The sequence below is a fragment of the Papio anubis genome, chromosome 4, assembly GCF_008728515.1.
Source record: "Papio anubis isolate 15944 chromosome 4, Panubis1.0, whole genome shotgun sequence".
In the NCBI taxonomy this organism is placed as follows: Eukaryota; Metazoa; Chordata; class Mammalia; order Primates; family Cercopithecidae; genus Papio; species Papio anubis.
Window position 1 is genome coordinate 153,748,637 of NC_044979.1, and position 19,838 is coordinate 153,768,474.

Sequence of the window (19,838 nt, forward strand, 5' to 3'; positions counted from 1 at the left end):
CTTTCTCCCATTGCCTATTGGTTCTGTTTCTCTGAAGAATCCTGACTCATATATTCTCACAGGAGCACAAAATCACAAGATATGTAGGAATATATCATATTTTAAAATATCTTTGTGAAAAAAATAATAAAACCTATTAAAAAATAAAATATACTTGAATAAGTGATGGATGTTAGAACATGTTTACGGATGAAGTTATTATGGTAAACATGAAAACTCTTCCCAAATTAATTCATGAATTTAGTGAAATTCCAATAAAAATACCATTAAACAAATAATATTTCATGAAATATGTGAGGTCGATAAACACATATAAAGATCAAAGGCCAAAAGCAGCTGACAATTTTGAAGTAAAATGTGTGACTAGTTTTATCTCATAATATTGCAGGTTTATTGAGGGTTATAAAATGTGAGTAATTTGGTCAATTTGGTATTTGTGTCAAATTACACAAATAGGTCAATAAATTGGAATGAACAACACAGAAATAGCTCAGGTGTAACTGGTACCTGTACACATGTTGCCCATATGAAGAAGGATTCATCTAGATTCATGTTTCACATGATGCAACATAAACTTCAAATCTAAATATAAAAAATAATACCTTAACACATCTAGATGTTGATGAAAGTGTATTCTGGGTATAGATGAATTTCTTAAGCAAGGCAAAAGCACAAACTATGTGAGATTAATAAATACAACTCTGTCATTTTTAAATGGCACAGGAAGATGCAATAAAATTAAAAGGTAAGCCAAAAACTGGGAAAATATATTTTTAAAACAAACAATGAACACACAAAACTATGGAGAATATATAAAGAATGACCATACATTAGTATGGAAAAGAAAACAGAATAACTAGTAAAAATAATAAAAGTATCAATCTAAGCAGTAATAGGGAATATGCAAGTTAAAACCATGAAACTATTTTATAGTTGTCAAAGGGATGTCTGAAAACACTGAATACTGTGTGTCAGGGAAACTAGAACTCTTAGATATTGGTGTTGGGAATGGAAATTGTCAGTCAATTTGGAGAACAATTTGACATTTACCAGTATAGCTGAGAATAATATACAATGACATACCGATTCAACTTTAAGGTTAACAGAATATGTGCAAATGTCGCTAAGGATGTTTATGACAGCACTGATGGTAATAAGTAAAGAATAGTGATATAGTTTGGCTGTGTGCCAATTCAAATCTCATCTGGAATTCCCATGTGTTATGTGGGGGACCCAGTGGGAGGTAATTGAATCATGGGAACAGTTATTTCCTGTTCTGTTTTCATGATAGTTAGTCTCAGGAGATCTGATGGTTTTATAAGGGAGAGTTGCCCTGCTCAAATTCCCTCTTCTCTTGTCTGCCACCATGTGAGACATGCTTTTTACCTACTGCCCTAATTGTGAGGCCTTCCCAGCCATGTGGAACTGTAAGTCTAATCAACCTCTTTATTTTGTAAATTGCCCAGTCTCAGGTATGTTTTTATCAGCAGCATGAAAATGGATTAATATAAATAGTCACCCTGGATTGTGCCATTATTGAAATAAAGAATATACATTAGTTTGCTCATAAAATAAAATACTATGTGAGAGTTAAATGTATTTACATGTCCAACATAAGTAACATTTTAAAATGTAGTATTGGATGATGAAAGCAAGTCTTAAAATATATATCCCGTATGATAAAATACAACTGGCCATTGAACACCACACGTTTGAATAGCACAGGTTCACTTTTATGCAGATTTTATTCTGCTTCTGTCACCCCTGAGACAGCAAGACCAACCCTTCCTTTACGCCTCTCCTCAGCCTACTCAACCTGCAGATCGTGAGGATGAAGATCTTTATGATGACCTACTTCCACTTAACAAATAGTAAATTTTTTTTCTCCTTCTTCCTTCTTCCTTCTTCCTCCTCCTCCTCCTCCTTCTTCTTCTTCACTTCTTCCTCTGCTTCCCAGCTTCATTCGATTCCTTTTTCTTCAGCCTCCCAAGTAGCTGGGATTGCAGGAACATCCCGCTAATTTTTTTATTTTTAGCAGAGACTGGGTTTCACCATGTTGCCCAGGCTGGTCTCAAACTCCTGAACTCAGGCAATCCACCTGCCTCAGTCTCCTAAAGTGATGGGATTATGGGCGTGAGCCACCGCACCTGGCCATATTTTCTCTTCCTTATAATTTTCTTAACAATATTTTTTCTCTAACTTATTTTATTGTAACAACAGAGTATATAAAACATATGACATACAAAATATGTGTTAATCAACTGTTACGTTTTCTGTAAGGCTTCCGCTCAACAGTAGGCTGTTAGTAGACTGCATAGGGGTTGGTGCCTCTGATCCCCACGTTGTTCAAGGGTCAACCGATTTTAACAATAATAAAGTCAAATATTTTGCTTCTAATCATACACATATAGAATAAGAACATAAAGTCATGCACATTTATTTATTTTATGCTATTTGACATTTTAATGTATTTTTCTACAAAATGCCTGCTCATATGTTTTACCCACATTCCCACAGTATTTTTTCTCATTACTACTTGTAATTCTAAGTTATTATAAAACAATATTTTAGAACTATTTTTGTCAAGTCAATTGATTAGTGCTGCTCATTGTTCATTGTTTAGTTGTGCAAATATTGCTTCAATTATTTTTATTATTTTATGCAGTTATAGCTACTCTTTTCCTGTTTTATATATATTCATTTAATGTGTTATAGCCTTGCTATAGTCTTACATCTACCATGTTGAAATGACTTGAAATCATGAAATCATGTTAAACATTTTAACATTAGTTTTTATGAAAAATTTGCCTCTGGTTTTCAGAAAATATTATATAGTGTCCAACATTGGAAGATTTTAGTTTCTCTATTTGTTTTTAAACAAAATTGGTGCTATATTTTATCACATGATGTTTTAGCATCTGTCAAGATTACGAGACCATGGGAAACAATTAATTTAGAGAACAAGAAGATTCCTGGTAGCAGCAATAAAAAAGACATGAGAGCACAAGGGTTCCCTAGTTTAGTTCAAATCAATTGTATATGCTTCAAAAATAAAGTTATTAGGTTCTTTTCATCCTTACTAGAATGAATAAGGTATACGGAAAAGTTATTTAACAACTGGTATAATGCAACTAATCAGAATTAAAGTTAGGGCAGAGTCCTGAAGATGCCCTGATGGACCAGGAATTAATTTTTTTTTTTTTTTGAGACGGAGTCTTGCTCTGTCACCCCGGCTAGAGTGCAGTGGCGTGATCTTGGCTCACTACCAAAGTACAGTCATAAATGGGGTATTTAACAAGGGGTGGGGACCTATATGATTGTTAGAGTAACTGGAAGATGCTACTGACATTTATTGAGTAGTGGCTAGGAATGGTCAACCTCTTAGAATACATAGTCCATACAAAGGGTTATTGTGCAAATCCAAATACAAACTCTCCCAGGTTCACGCCATTCTTCTGCCTCAGCCTCCCGAGTAGTTGGGACTACAGGCGCCCGCCACCGCGCCCGGCTAATTTTTTGTATTTTTAGTAGAAATGGGGTTTCACCATGTTAGCCAGGATGGTCTCGATCTCCTGACCTCGTGGTCCGCCTGCCTCGACCTCCCAAAGTGCTGGGATTACAGGCGTGAGCCACCGCGCCCGGCCGACCAGGAATTAATTTTTAATTTGATGGGTTGTGTACAAATTTCGGAAATTACAGAGATTCAGCAGGGGCATATTGGGTGGGAAGGGAAACCAATGCAAGAACTTACCAATGTGTCTTTAAACACAAAAAATATTACCAATTGATATTAATATTGATAATAATATCAGTATGTCGATTGAATATCAACACACTGTATAAATACTAGTTAAAATAATATTTGTCATTATTGGCCTTTCAAGTTGTTAAGTATTCAAATTGTATATTCTTTCAATAATGCAATGCCATTTAATTTTGAATGTATTATCACATAAATTTTCTTCCAAGATATCTAAAATAATTTTAAATTATTTTATTGTGTCATTGCAATTTTGTTATATATTCACACATGCACAGGTTGAGCACAATTTTATACTTATTAATTTTATTAATGACATTTAATAAATATATTCACTACTAAAATATTACTGGTACTAAAATATTAGTATAAGCTTCAAATATTATCGATTTAAGATCAGTACAGTCACAAATGGGGTATTTAACAAGGGGTGGGGACCTATATGATTGTTAGAGTAACTGGAAGATGCTACTGACATTTATTGAGTGGGGGCTAGAAATGGTCAACCTCTTAGAATACACAGTCCATACAAAGGGTTATTGTGCAAATCCAAATACAAAGAATGTTCTCATTGATATCTACTGATGCATTTTTTTAGGGGCTATGCAGATTCAAATGAAATGCAACACAATGAAAATATGTAGCTCATTGTCAATGAATGCATGTTGTTTTTATGTCAGTTTATATATTGTTAAATTTGAGCAATTAATCTATGGAATTATATTTATGTATTTTTATGATCTCTGAAGATGGCTGTATGTAACATTTATTTCTTAAATTACCAATAATTTAAATAAGTATATAACACAGCTTAATAAAAAATATGTGTATACATGTATGTGTGTATCTATCTATCTATCTATCGGAAACATGCAGAGTTTTATATTTCATGCTATCATTGTAACTATAGTAAGTGAAGGTAACCATACTGCCTTGGTTTTCCCATCGCATGCTCTGCTACTATTTGTTTTGGTCAAATTCTTGCCTCAATCAGAATGTTAAAGCACGTCAGAGCTCAATTCTTCAACCTCTTTTGTATTTACATCCACGGCCTAATTGAAAGTTCAAGTTCCTTGACTTTAAATGTCATCTATGAAGTTGTAACTCTTACATTTCTATCTCCACCCCTGATGGTTGCCCTGAAATTCAGATTGTAAATTCAACTGTCAGTTGCAATACACATTCTCACACACACAAAAATGTCGATTCCAAATCTCAGTGAAGACCCCATAAGAAACCCTGAGACAACCAACTTGAATGTAGATTGGGTATTTCGAACTAAACAATTTGTATGCCAAGGCTTTTACTTTCCTCCTCAAACACCCTCCTTGTCCAGTTTTTCTTTTGCAATCTCAATAAATGCTACTGTTCCTTTAAGTTCAATGACCGAAAATCTCTGCCACAAATATCCAAATTATAAGCAAGTGCTTCAAGTTCTATTTAGCATGACTACTATCAGTTAGAAAAAACAGAATTCTATTTATGAGAGACTATCATAAAAGTCACATATTGACCAATCTTATTTATGAACACTTATTGTATTGTATATTTCAAAATATCTAGAAGAGAGGATTTCAAATGTTATCACAATGATATAATAAATGATTGAAATGATGGATAAGCTAAATGTTTTGATTTAATCATTTCAAGAATGTATACACATATCCAAACATCACACAGTAATCAATAAATATGTATAATTATTACATGTCAATTAGAAATAAAATACAACTTAAAAAATGAAAAATTTAAATTTAAAGCAAAATATTGACAAGAAGAATCTAACAATCATTCTCAAAATTATTTACTTGGCCAAGTAGAGATATTTTTCAGTAATATGAAGCTGATTTTTATACCAACATACTTATGAATATAATATGTAAATAAAGTAGAAAAACAAATGATTATATTCATTGATGCTAAAAGACATTTAATAAAATATAGAAGCCACTTTCAAAAAAATTATGAATAAAAGAAAGCTTTAAATGAGCTTTACACCATAATTTGTTAAAACCAATAGCAGCATTTATTCTAAATGGTAAATGTCAAAATTTATTTTTAAAAATTCCTAAAGAAAGAATCTTTTTGTCTGCTGTCAACTTAACTATAGTACACTTTTGAGGTCAAAGGAAATATAGAGAAAAATAAAATACTTTTCAAAATTTTGTAATACAAAAAGGAACAAAATTGTCTCATGTTATCATGTAATTACATACCTGCAACATCGAAGAAATTCTAGTAAATGTCTACAACATTGAAGAGACTCTAGTAAATTAATAATGAAATTATTAATAATGAATAATGAAATGTATGCTTTCATAAAAGGCAGACAAAATCAATAACTTATCTCCCTACCAACTTAAAACACTTGGAATTGGAAATGGGAAAGTATACCATTCACAAAAATATAGACACTGGGAAATGTTTCAAAAGATAAAAGACCCATAGGGTGTCCTGAATACATAGAAGCGTATTCCCGTATTCTTGGATGGGAAGAGTTTGAGTAATGAAAATGCCAATTTTTTTAAACAAATAAATATATAATTTAACTAAAATTCCAGTAAGAATTTGAGTTTATAGGATAAAATGACCTAAAGTTAGATACAAAAAAATAAATATTCAATAGTCAAGAGAGTTTTGAAAAATAAATTGAGAAGTCATTAGCATGTATTAGAATGCACTACAAAGTTACTGGGATCAGCACAACATGCTTAAATAATAAAATTAGATAAGTAAATAACTACAAGGGAGCCATAAACTCAGGAAAAGATTCCAGTATAAATAAGAAAATAGGTGCTTCTATTCTGTTTACAAAAGAGTCCATTTAATCAATTGTGATGGCATAATTGACCGAATATGTAGAAAAAGTAAAGCTGAGTCCATAAGTTGCAGTATAAGCACAAATAAACTCTATATGCATTACAGTTGCTGATTACTGGGATATCATCAATTCAGGCCTCACACCCATGGACAATGAATGATGTATTTCCTAATTATTGCAAACATCTTTTTTCCTAATTTCTATACTTTGAAGACGATATGGTTTGACTGTGTCCCCACCCAAATCTCATCTTGAATTGTAATCCCCAGTTTCTAGGAAAGACTCAGTGGGAGTTACTGAATAATGGGGTTGGTTTCTCTCATGCTGTTCTCATGATAGTGAATGAGTTCTTATGAGATCTGATGGTTTTATAAGCATATGGCATTTCCCCTGCTGGCACTCATTCTCTCTTTTGCCACCCTGTGAAGAGTTGCCTTCTGCCATGATTGTAAGTTTCCTGGGGACTCCCTACACCTGCAAAACTGTGCGTCAATTAAACTTCTTTTAAAATAAATTACCTAGTCTCAAATATTTCTTCATAACAGCATGAGAATGGACTAATACAGTAAATTGGTACCAGGAGTGAGGTGGGCATGCTGCTGTAAAGATAACCAAAAGTCCCGTAAATTGACTTGGGAACTGAGTTTCAGGCAGAAGTTGGAACAATTTGGAGCAATCAGAAAAAGACAGAAAAATGTGCAAAAGTTTGGAACTTCCTAGCGACTTGAAGGGCTCCGAAGACAGAAGATATGGGGAAAGTCTCAAACTTCCTAGGGACTTGCTGAAGGGCTTTGAACAAACTGCTTAGAATAATATGGACAATGACTTCCAGGCTGAGATGGTCTCAGATGGAGATGAGGAACTTGGGAACTGGAATAGAAGTGATTCTTGCTATGTTTCAGCAAAGAGACTAATGGCATATTGCAACTGTCCTAGAGATCTGTGGAACTGTGAACTTGAGAAAGATGATTTATGGTATCTGGTGGAAGAAAATTTCTAAGTGGCAAAATGTTCAAGAGGAAGCAGAGCATATAAAAGTTTGGAAAATTTGCAGCCTGACGATGTGATAGACAAGAAAAATCTCATTTTCTGGGGAGAAATTCAAGCCAGTTACAGAAATTTGCATAAGTAATGAGAAGCCCAATGTTATTCACCAAGATAATGGGGAGAACATCTCCAGGACACTTCAGAGATCTTCACTGCAGCCCCTCACATCACAGGCCCAGAGGCCTGTGGTTTCACGGACTAGGCCAGGACTCCCTGCTCTGTGCAGCCTTGGGGCATGATGCCCTGTATCCCATCTGCTTCAGTGCTAGCTGTAGCTAAAAGGAGTCAATGTACAGCTTGGGCCATTGTTTCAGAGGATGCCAGCTCCAAGCCTTGGTGGCTTCCATGTGGTGTTGAGGCTATGGGTAGACAGAAGTCAAGAACTCAGGTTTGGGAACCTCCGCCTACATTTCAGAGGATGCATAGAAATGCCTGGAGGTTCAGACAGAAATTTGCTACAGGGGTGGGGACTTCATGGAGAACCGCTGCTAGAAAAGTGAAGAAGAGAAATGTGGGGTTGGTGCCCCCACACAAGAGTCCCTTCTGGGGTACTTCCTAGTGGAGCTGTGAGAAGAGTGTCACCATTCTCCAGACCCCAAAATGGTAGATCCACCAACAGCTTGCACCGTGTGCCTGGAAAAATCTCAGATGCTCAATGTCAGTCTATGAAAGCAGCCAGCAACCTTGCAGAACCACAGAGGCAGAGATGCCCAAGACCACAGGAACCTAACTGTTGCATCAGCATGACCTGGATGTGAGATATGGAATCAAAAGAGATCATTTTGGAGCTTTAAGATTTGACTGCCCCACTGGATTTCAGACTTGCATGGGGCCTGCAGCACCTTCATTTGGGAAATTTGTCTCATTTGAAATGGCTGTATTTATCCAATGCATGTACCCCCATTTATCTAGGAAGTAACTAACTTGCTTTTGATTTTACAGGCTTGTAGGCAAAAGGGACTTGGCTTGTGTCAGATGAGACTTTGGACTGTGTACTTCTGGGTTAATGCTGAACTGAGTTAAGACTTTCGATGACCGTTGAGAAGGCATGATTGGTTTTGAAATTTCAGAACATGAGATTTTGGAGGTGCCAGGGGCAGAATGATATGGTTTGGTTGTGTCCCAACCCAAATCTCATCTTGAATTGTAATCGCCATGTGTCATTGGAGGGACCTGGTGGGAGGTAATTGAATCATGGGAGTGGTTTCCCTAGTGCTGTTCTCATGATAGTGAGTTCTCATGAGATCTGACGGTTTTATAAGCATCCAACATTTCCCCTACAGGCCCTCATTCTCTCTCCCACCACCCTCTGAAGAGGTGCCTTCTGCCATAGCTGTAAGTTTCCTGAGGCCTCCCCAGCCATGCTAAACTGTGAGTCAATTAAATCTCTTTCCTTTCTAAATTACCCAGTCACAAGTATGTCTTCATAGCAGCATGACAATGGACTAATACAGACGGACTGATCACAAATATGTTTGCTGTTTCCCTAAAATGATCTGAGGAGGATTTTTCTTGCCTTTAGTGACTCCCTGCTATTTGAGGAGCTTAGTTTCATTTCCAAGTACTAGAGACCAGGCTCTTCCTCACAGACTTTCATCTGCATACTCCAGGTTTTAAACATAAACTTGTATCTGCATCTCTGTTTCCTTTATGACTCTTTAGACCCCAGGTCTTCTTGAATTTTATGATTTTGAATTTATTCTTTGTTTCCTGAACTGGGGTGTTTTGTTATACGTTTGACTTTATGTTAAAATGTGTTCACAGGGGCTGGGTGTGGTAGTTCATGCCTGTAATCCCAGCACTTTGGGAGGCCAAGGCAGGCGGATCACGAGGTCAAGAGATCAAGACCATCCTGGCCAACATAGTGAAACCCTGTCTCTACTAAAAATACAAAAAAATTAGCTGTGCATGGTGGCGTGCACCTGTAGTCCCAGCTAGTCGGCAGGCTGAGGCAGGAGAATCATTTGAACCTGGGAGGTGGAGGTTGCAGTGAGCCGTGATTGCACCACTGCACTCCACTCCACTCCAGAGCACTCCAGAATGGCGACAGAGCGAGACTGCATCTCAAAAAAAATGTGTGTAAGGATATGTGTCTGTGTCTGAAGCAGGTGGGAGTATCCTGCACCATTGATACAAAATCAAATGTGTGTTCAACAGTTTTCTATATGGTTTCTATAATTTCTGTCATTTGAAACAGGAAATGAGGGGTTGCAGTTATGTTCTAAGACTGTCAATTTCAAAGTATTCTGTTAGTTTTTAAAAATTTGTTTGTGTAGAGGTAGTAACTATTAATTGTGTTAAAAGATGACTTAAAAGCCTAAAATGGAAAACATATCCATTGATTATTTCTGAGAATTATAAAAATATTATCCTTAGCTTAGGCTATTTTTGTGAGAAAACAACTCACTCACCTCAGCTCACGGTAGTCTTGTATTTCTGGAAACAGTAGTTGAAAATTGCTGCATATCAATTTATACTTTATATATATGTGTGTGTGTGTATATATATTGTTAAAAGAAATATATATGTGTGTGTGTATGTGTATATATGTACACATATATGTGTGTATATATACACATACACACACACACACACATATTTCTTTATAACAATCTGTTGACGTCAGTATTGTTCCTTCAGGTTCTACTGTAATAGAATGTGGCCAGAAAGAAATGGCTTATCACAGATTGTCTTCCTCAAAGCAGTAAAGCAATCAATCACTCAGACTTGGAGGATGCTTCTATGATTTTTTCGCTAGTACTTACTACTTTATTACACTTTAGGTTTCTTTCTTCCTTCTTTTCTTTTTCTGTCTTCCTTCCTTTTTAGTTTCCTTCCTTTGTTTATATTTTCTTTCTTTTTTTTTAAAAAAATCTTAATTTGGGTAACTCTCCTTTTAAGGAAGTTGAATAACTTTCTAAAACAAACAGAACACAAGTAGTAGATTACTAAGCTGACTATAAATTAAAATCAAGCTTTACTTCCCTGAGACCCAACAGAGTATGAATGAGTACAAAGTAGGTTCGTTCGATAGAACATTGCAAAGGGACCATATTTTCACTCCTGCTCAGTCTCTATATATATAAAAGGCAAAAATATTGTGTGCCAGTAAGAATGGCCTTAGTCTATTTATATTCTGCTTAATAAGCACCCTTTCAGCATTGTACAGACGAAGGCTGTATCTTTCTTCTTGATTTCTGCTCTTCAAATAGGGTATGTTTTAATTTTTAAGAAGGAGAAAATGCCTGTTCAGATGAAAACTAATCACTACACAACATTTTCAAGAAAGAAAGGAATAGCAGATGCTTAAAAGACTAAACAACGTTTCTTTCTGAATAAATATCTCTGATTATTCTTTTCTGTGGTTGACTAACTGTATAAAACACGATCAGGTCTAGTGCTTTATTGATGTATCACAGTCTTAGGCAGAGTTAACGGTATACTTAGGTTGGGCCTGCCTTTCTTTCTTCTCTCATTTTCCAAGCTGCAGTGTGGCACAGCCCTTAGTCGATACAGCAACTCCCTGCTGAGCAAGCGTTAAATTGAACAGATGAATGGCAGCATTTTAAAGGAGATCTGATAACCCAGACATGCTTGCGGCTTTTAAACAGGCCACATCAGATAAAAAGAACTACTGGACACTTGAGAGCTGACATATTCTTCTAAAAAAGAAAAGATCTTGAGAAATCAATTGGGCCATAGAGAATATTCTCCAAAAGATCAAATAGGGCAAAAGAATGTTTCTATTTCTCTAGAGAAGCATACAATATTTAGAGAAAATGCTCTTTCAAATAGTCAAATGAATTTATTCATACAGAATTTTTATATAAAAAGAGTTGAGCCTAATACTTCTGAGAATGACTTTAAAATCTCCCACATTTTGTCAACAATCTTAGACTTTATCCTAAAAAAATATCTTGAAAATGTTTTCCATCATCATAGCTGCCCAAAGAAAAATACAGTCTTCAAACAGTAAGTTCATAAATCATTTAGTTTTTCTATACTTAAAGAAACAGAATTTCCTGAAGGCCTTCTGTGTATTGGTTTGTATGTTTGTGTGTATGGGTGCACACATATATGTGTGTGTGCATGTATGTGCGTGTATGTGTGTGTGAGACAGAGGGACAGAGAGAGAGAGAAATTTAGCAGAACACTGTATATACAAAGTTTAACATAATCTAATTTCAGAAGAAAAATTTAAAAAATCTTTCTAATGATACTGATCTTTGAAATCTAGCACTTTATGTAAAAATCCACTCCAAATTGGAAACATATTTGTCATTTTCTAAAGGAACTATGCCTACCAATCAATGGACTACATCTGGTTATTAACTTAAGCCATTTCTGTGATTCCTTTCATCATTACAGACCTACATTGATTTTACTAACCGACTGAATGGAATAAGCCTTTAAAAAATAAAAACGAGAACAGAAGAAAAGAAGGAAGGAAGAAAGAAACTAAGAAAGGAAGGAAGAAAGAACCTAACCTGAGAAATAAGCAACATGTACCCCCAGACATTTGGCTCATTGCCGAGCTAAACCAACCTTCACAATTTGCAGAAAGTAAACTTAAATATCATTGTTGTCAACTTAAAATCAATGAGTTGGGTGAAAACAATCAAGTACCAAAGTCACAAGTGTACAAGGACTGTCACATTAGTGCCATGAGACACGGCCTCATTTGGTGCAACTCTGTGTATTTTTTAAAGCAGCTGTAGGCAAGTAAATACTTCATGACATTAAATCAACCACATAAGAAAACTGAAATAAGTAATTACTCTAGGGAAGTGAACAATTAACAACTGAGCACACATATGGATTTCTTTGAATGTAAGTCAGTAAGACTCTATGTTTCCAGAGAAGAATTATCTCCCAATTATTTTTCTCCCCAACAGTAAGAATAGTAGGGTGGGAAGAGTCAATAATACATGCTCAATAAACATGATTTGAATGAATAAATTGGTATTTGTTAAAGAACTACATAAAAAAAGACAGTAATAATAGAGACAATTTTCTCATACTCCTTTAACTATTTTAAATTATTTTTTCTTCCCTCATGTGCTTACTAATAGTTTCTCTCATGTCTTAGTCCAGTCAGGTTGCTATAACAAATTACCATAGACTGGGTGGCATATAAACAATAAGAGTATATTTCTCATAGTTCTGGAAGCTGGAGGTCTCAGATCGGAGTGCCATTATGGTTTAATTCTAAGAAAGGCTCTCTTCTGAGTTGCAGATGGCAACTTCTTGTTGCGCCTTCTCATGGTGACCGGGGCAAGGCAGCTCTATGGGTGTCTTTCATAAGGACACTAAAATCCTGTTCAAAAAGGCTCTGCTCTTATGACTTATCACTCACCAAAGGGCCCACCTCCTACTAGCATCACCTTCAGGGTTAAGACTTTGACGTATGAATTTTGTAGGAACATAAACATTCAGTCTATTATACCCGGCATCCATCCTTCCTAGTACCCTGTGAACCTCTTCCTTTTTTTTGCTTTCTTCATCCTTGTGTCTCTGGCCTGCTGTTAGTAAAAGACTGTCTATGCCACTTAAGTTTCCTTAACCACCTATTCAGTATGTCATATTATACCAACTCCCTGCTATAAACTACATAATACAGAGAATTCTGAAACCCAATTACCAACTCAAAGATGTATTATGGAATTCTGCCAATCTTTCTTCTTGTTGATTTTCTGGTGGGTTATTTATCTGGAATTGATTTTTCATCTAGATAAATCACCCATATTTGTCACTGTAACTCTTGGACTAAATTATTGCCTCTTTAATACGTTGTATGTTGGGCTTAACTTCTGGGGTATATTTCTTAGGTTAAGAGACTGGGGTTTATCCCACAGCCATTAACAAGAGGAGTCAATTCTTGCCTCCTCTGCAGTCACTTAAGCTAACCCAACCTCTCCCAGCCAGAAGGAGACCTGTAATCCAGATTTTAGTTATTATAAATTAATTGGTATCATAATTTTGTTCAGAAGTAAAAGATCGTCATTTGTCTTCCATAAAAAGATGAGCAATACTCAGAAAATGTTGATTGAAAGTATTCACTGATAAGTATATAAAAAGCAAGGGTTAAGACATACTTGATTTGGTCAATATTTTATTTGCACTTTGCTTAAAAAAACAAAGATGAATTGAATGGAAAGAAACAAAAGATTGTAGATAATGATTATAGTTTAAATATGATGCTAATTAATGATGTTACTACTTTTTCATTTCCTTTTGATGAAGATAGTTCCAAAATTACTTTAACAATCAGCAGATATGATGATTTATTTAAATGATTATCGTAAAAAGGAAACCAGAGAGAAGGTAAAGCTCAGAGAAAAATATTGATGAAAATATTAGGTACATCAAAAATCACTCTGGGTGTTTTGATCTGATTCGTTCTTCTACGCTTGACAGAGAACATTCAATACTCAGAATTATCCATCTATCATTTTGACATTGCCCTTTGGAGAGTAATTATCAGTACTAATTTATGTAATTTTTTTAGTTCATCAGGAGGTTTCAGAACTCACATATGCTGTTGAATGTCTGTGTATTTTAATTTTATACCTTGAATGTACTCTATTTACATTTTAGGCAATACAATATGACTAGTGTAATATTACATGAAATTATATTTTCAAAATGGAAATTATTTTTCAAGGTTTTTTTTAAAGAAGCTTTCAAAAAGAATTTTCAATTTTAAAGAAAATCAATGTTTTTCCTTTTTTCTGAGACTGTATAGCTATCACTTGCAAGGAATAAAACCACAGAAATTAATAGGACATGTGCTTGAAAAAAAATATTTGGAACATCTACGGCAGTGCCATCAAATACACATAAAATATTATCCACATATGGAATTTTAAGTCATCTAGCAGTCACATTAAAAATAAAAATAACCTGGTAAAATTAATTTTTATAATTGTGGTATCATTTATACACCTATAAAAAATGCATTTGGTCTTTTCTTCTGGTTTCTGGTACAGCACTCCTCTGGAAGCTAAGTCTCCAGAAAGACCAACCCTTTGTTAGAAGTTTGGAACTTTCAGCTGCACCCCCCCCCCGCCAACCTCAGAGAAGGGAGGAAAGGCTGGACTGGGTTCAAGCGCCAGTGGCCAATAACTTAATCAATCATATCTACATAGTGGAAGCTCATAAAAATCCCTAAATGATGGGGATTGGAGACTTTCCAGGTGGGTGAACACACTGAGGTCCTGGGAAGGCAGCATGCTCAAATAGGGCATGGAAGCTCGGCACATCTTCACCTCCCACTGCCTTGCCCTAGGCATTTCTTCCATTTGGCTGTTCCTGAGTTGTATCCCTTATAATAAACCATGAATAGTAAGTAAAATCATTTCCCGAGTTCTGTGAGTCATTCTCATTTCCTGAGTTCTGTGAGTCATTCTAGCAAATTATCAAACATGAAGGGTTGGCGGGAGGTTGTGGGAATCCCTGATTTCTAGTAAAGTTAGAGAGAAGTGTGGGTAACCTGGAGACCAATATTTGCCACTGAAGTCTTGACACTGACTCTTGATAGACCTCCAGGTAACCCACAATTCTCTCTAAATTTGCTACAAATTGGGCTGTGAAATCGAGCCCTAACCGCATGGAGGCTGCTTTCATTCTGGGTAGGTAGTGTCAGAGTTAAACTGAATTGTAGGGCACCCAGTTGGGGTACCATCATTTTTCTTCTGAATGCTGAGTCTTTCTATTGCTTCTCTGTGGAGATCAATCCATTCTAGCGTGGCATGAAAGATCTATTGAATCTCTATGTAAACTAAAACACAGGGCAGGTCTAGGTTTTGAAAAGGGATGGAAACCTTTTTGAATTATTTAATGCTTATGTTCAACCCCACTAAACAAAACAAAATACATAGCATGTGTTACACAACTCAAATGTGTAATACCCACATTTCAAGATATTCACTCTTGAATTTTCAGAATGTCAGCAGGACACTGCCCATGCCTGACCATCCTCAAATATTTTGTAACTCTGGTTAGTGCATCAGTATTAGTTAATGTAAGGAGTCAGTGACAAACTGGAAAAGGGATAAAATAAGGGGGAGATTCAATATCAGTTAAGTACATCTAAGAAGTGTTATGTCAAAATCAGCATTGAGAAGGCCATTCTGAATTGGGTTGTGTTCACAGTTTCATAATTACACAATTTACTTGTCAAATATTCATGAAGTCCTGTGATTTGCTTTAAAGACAGATACCCTGTAACGCATGACACATTAGACTTTAGATATCAGTCACTTAGCAGTTATTTCACCCCAGGGAATTATTTAATTTGCCTGGTCTTTAGAGAATAATAGAATAATACCTCTCTTATATGACTGCTTTCAATTAGTCTCACACAAACACACAATACGAAAATACTTTGAACACTGCATGACACCTGCTAATGATTTATTACCTGACAACAACATAATTCTGACCTAGTGAATATGAAGATGGCTCTATTATCAAACCAAAGCCTCTCTTTGCTTAATATGATTTTAATAAATATATTTATAGGAAAAATTTAGCTAATGATAAATGTTCTTAACAATTCTTCTGATAGTTTGTGATAAAGTAGTTATGAAGATTAAATCAAACTTATTCTTCATTTAATATGAAAATTTTTTTCTTAAATAATTACTCAAACACTGTCTGGTATTTGGGATGTTTTCTGTTTCTTCATGTTTCCAAATGAGATAAACAAGAAAAAATAGGATAGACTAATCATTACTAGAAATAATTTGAAAGACTGTTTGACTTTATCTTGACATCAATATGGTATAGAAACAAATTTGAATTAGTTTGACAGTGCACATAAATAAATCCTGGAATATGTAATTTCTAGATCATAGTGTAATCCAATTCTCAATTTAATTTTAACCTAATGCTATGCTAATAGGTATTAAAATGGGCATTTTCATACCTTTTTATTTACAAAGAAGAGTAAAGGTTAAATTATATTGGTAATATTCACATAGTATAGAGAAAGAGAGCTAGCATCTATGTTCTATGTAAAATTCCAGCTCCTTTCAGTTGCAACTTTTTTGGGGTTTCAATGAAATTATATATTTACCAACATAAACAGATTTTAAAATTTACTATTTTCAATTCGTTACTGCTTATGAATGTGTGCAAAAATTAAAGTCTTTATAATCACTAGACTGGGATTTTTATGTCCGCAGTTTTCTTTAAATTAGTATAAGGCACAGTCATGTGGGTGAAATGTGTTAAATGTGAGCCAGGTATTTTCCAAGGCAAAGTCCTTGTTTAACTGTTTTACTTAATACATAAGTAAGAAAGACAACTTTTAAACTGCCTTTGCAAAAATTACAACAGTAAGAAAATTATGACAGTGAAAGAGATCAGACCTAACCAACTCCATCTTTTCTTTAACCTTCAAACTGCCCTTAGATGTTCCTGAGCATGGACCAAGTTAAGTTTGGGAGAAATTTAGTTTATAGTTTAAGAGATGGTAGCTCATCCAAAAACTAAACCACCTTTGTAAAACCAATGAAAAGAAACCAGATTGGGAGAGTGAGAGGAGCCTAAATTCTGCTAAGATGTAGGCATAGTTAAGTAATTACCAGCCATTATTCCAGAGGTCACGAGATTTGCAACTTCCCCAATTACTCCTGTAACTAACATTCCTATTGCAGAACCTAAAATTGGCCTTTTGAGATGTCTTCTCAGGCTTTTGCATTTCTGAAGACCAATGGCCCCACCCAGACCAATGACTCCTTTGTGGCCCCCACCCAGAAGCGGATTCAGCACACTACAACTATTTTCCACAACCCCACTGTTGCATCCCCAACCAATCAGCACCCATTACCTAGGCTCCTGCCCACCAAACTATTCTTGAAAAGCCCTAGCCTCCAATTTTTTGGGGTGGTGGATTTGAGTAGTAATGAAACTCTAGTGTCTAGTTTAGCTGGCTCTACTTATATTAATATAACTCTTTCTCTGTTGCAATTCTCCATCTTGATAAATTGGCTCTGTCTAGGCAGTGGGCAAAAAGAACCCATTAGGTGGTTATACTTTTAGCTCATTAAGAGTACAAATCCACTCTGAATCTGTACTCAGTAAGATATCCTGCATCAGGTCCTCCGAATGGGAGGACTACAGTGTCTCCTTCTCAGTGCAGTGATGCTTTTCCTTAAGTGCATATAGAAATGTTCATATTTTGCCCGAGTGAGCAGCAGGACAGTTAAACACATTGCCATCTTGTGTTGACAATGCATACTTCAATTTGGTATTAGAGACACATTTCCTTATAATTCTGGGTTTAGATTATTCAGTTTTGCTTAGTGCCTCTGTTTTCTTGTGGGTATAATAATAATACAGGTGCAAATATTTCTTGTGGGTGTAACAAGGCTGGTGCAAACATTAAATGAACAAATAGATGCCTAGTAAATGGAATTGTGACAGGCACATTGTAAGGATTCTATAGTTGCTTTTATTATTATCAAAGTTATTATTATTAATCTATCCCTGAAAATTATCCAGCTTATTATTATTATCAGAAAGGAAATGTTGAACGACAATAAAGTTAAATGCAAACTGCATAAAATGACTTTATAATATTAGGAGATACAAACTTGTATTTGAATATATTAGCCAAAACAATGGAATTATAAATATGTATTTTCCATTTTTTTGAACAAACAATAATTTATATGAAAAATGTGTAGTTAAAAAAGCCAGTGTGGTTCATAATTGCTGATGTGCAAACTCCTTGATTTAAAGCAAAAATCCACTTTAATATGGCAGCATATATTACCATATTCTTACTTGAAAAATGTTATTTCAACTCCTCCAAAGATATAGTGACAGAAAATGTTATTTTAATTTATTTGCCATATGCAATCCTGTTTCCTCTCCTCAAATTAAGAAAAATGCATAGAGTTTCCATCAAGTAGCTCCTATTGGGATGAAAACTCTTAAAACTCAATAAGGAGCACTCTGTTTTCAGTAACTCCTGTTAAAACACGACTACAGCTTATGGCCAGTTGGAAGTGAAAAATCTGACTTTTTTTCTGGATAGAAATGTGGAATTACAAAAATGTCACCTCTGCACAAGGTACATATCCAGCTAATCTAACGCAGCCAGATAATCACAACTCTACTGGAGTACTGTGTAGATCTTGCAGTGTGGGGAACAAAGTCTATGCTTGCTAGCAGGAAGATCACCAGAAGAGTGAAGAGTCAAGGGGCTGATTTGCTCAGACTGAATTTCTTCCTAGAAATCTGGGAAGTCATACGTCATCCCATAGGGAAGAATGACAAGTAACAGAAAAATGGTAAGGATATGGCTCTTTGGAGGGTTCTGGGCAGAAAATGTGAAGCAGAGAAAAATTACACATTCAGACAGAAAAACAAATGTATTGAACAACAATCAAATAGCTTATTAAAATAGGACCATTTTTGTTTAGGTCTCTTGATTTATGTTTTGTGAAACTGTACATAATTTATTCTTTCTTTCAATAGATATTTTAAAGTATGAAATAATTAACACTGCTAGTCATTAATTTTTACCCTGAAAAACAATCGTACCTTAAATTTTCAGAACATTATTTTTTATTTAGCATATCACTTCATACATAGCCACAACCCTCAAAGATGTAAATTAAGGACAGCAAGATTTAAAATCAATAATTCCTTTAAGCCTTTACAATATTTTTTAAAGCAGTGCCAGGAAATCAGACATACTGGCTTTCACTTTCAGTAACCTGAAAATAATAGCATAAATTATGTAAGTAACCTCTTATTTAACAGAGTGGTATCATTTTTTTTTTACTCTAAGTTCCTCATTTAGTATGACAAAGCTCTACTTTCTAGATCAGTGGTTCTCAAAGACAATGATTTTCTCCCAGGAAGATTTCTTAGGAGGCATTTGGCAATGTCTGGAGAGAGTCTGGGTTGTGATAAACCAAGGAAGATACTACTACGGGCAACTAGTTAGCCAAGATCATAGATGCTGCTGAACATCCTGAAATTCAAGTGGCAGCCTTTACAACATAGACGTAGCCAAAATGTCAGTTGTGCTGAGGTTCAGAATCTTTGTTTTAGATGCATGTTATTTGACTTAAGATTTGTATTAATATCAAAGGGACGACTTTGGGGCTTGAAGATGGCTGACTAGAGAGACCTGACAATTACCTTCTCCACAAAGGAGGACCAAAACAGCAAATAAATAATCACACGTTG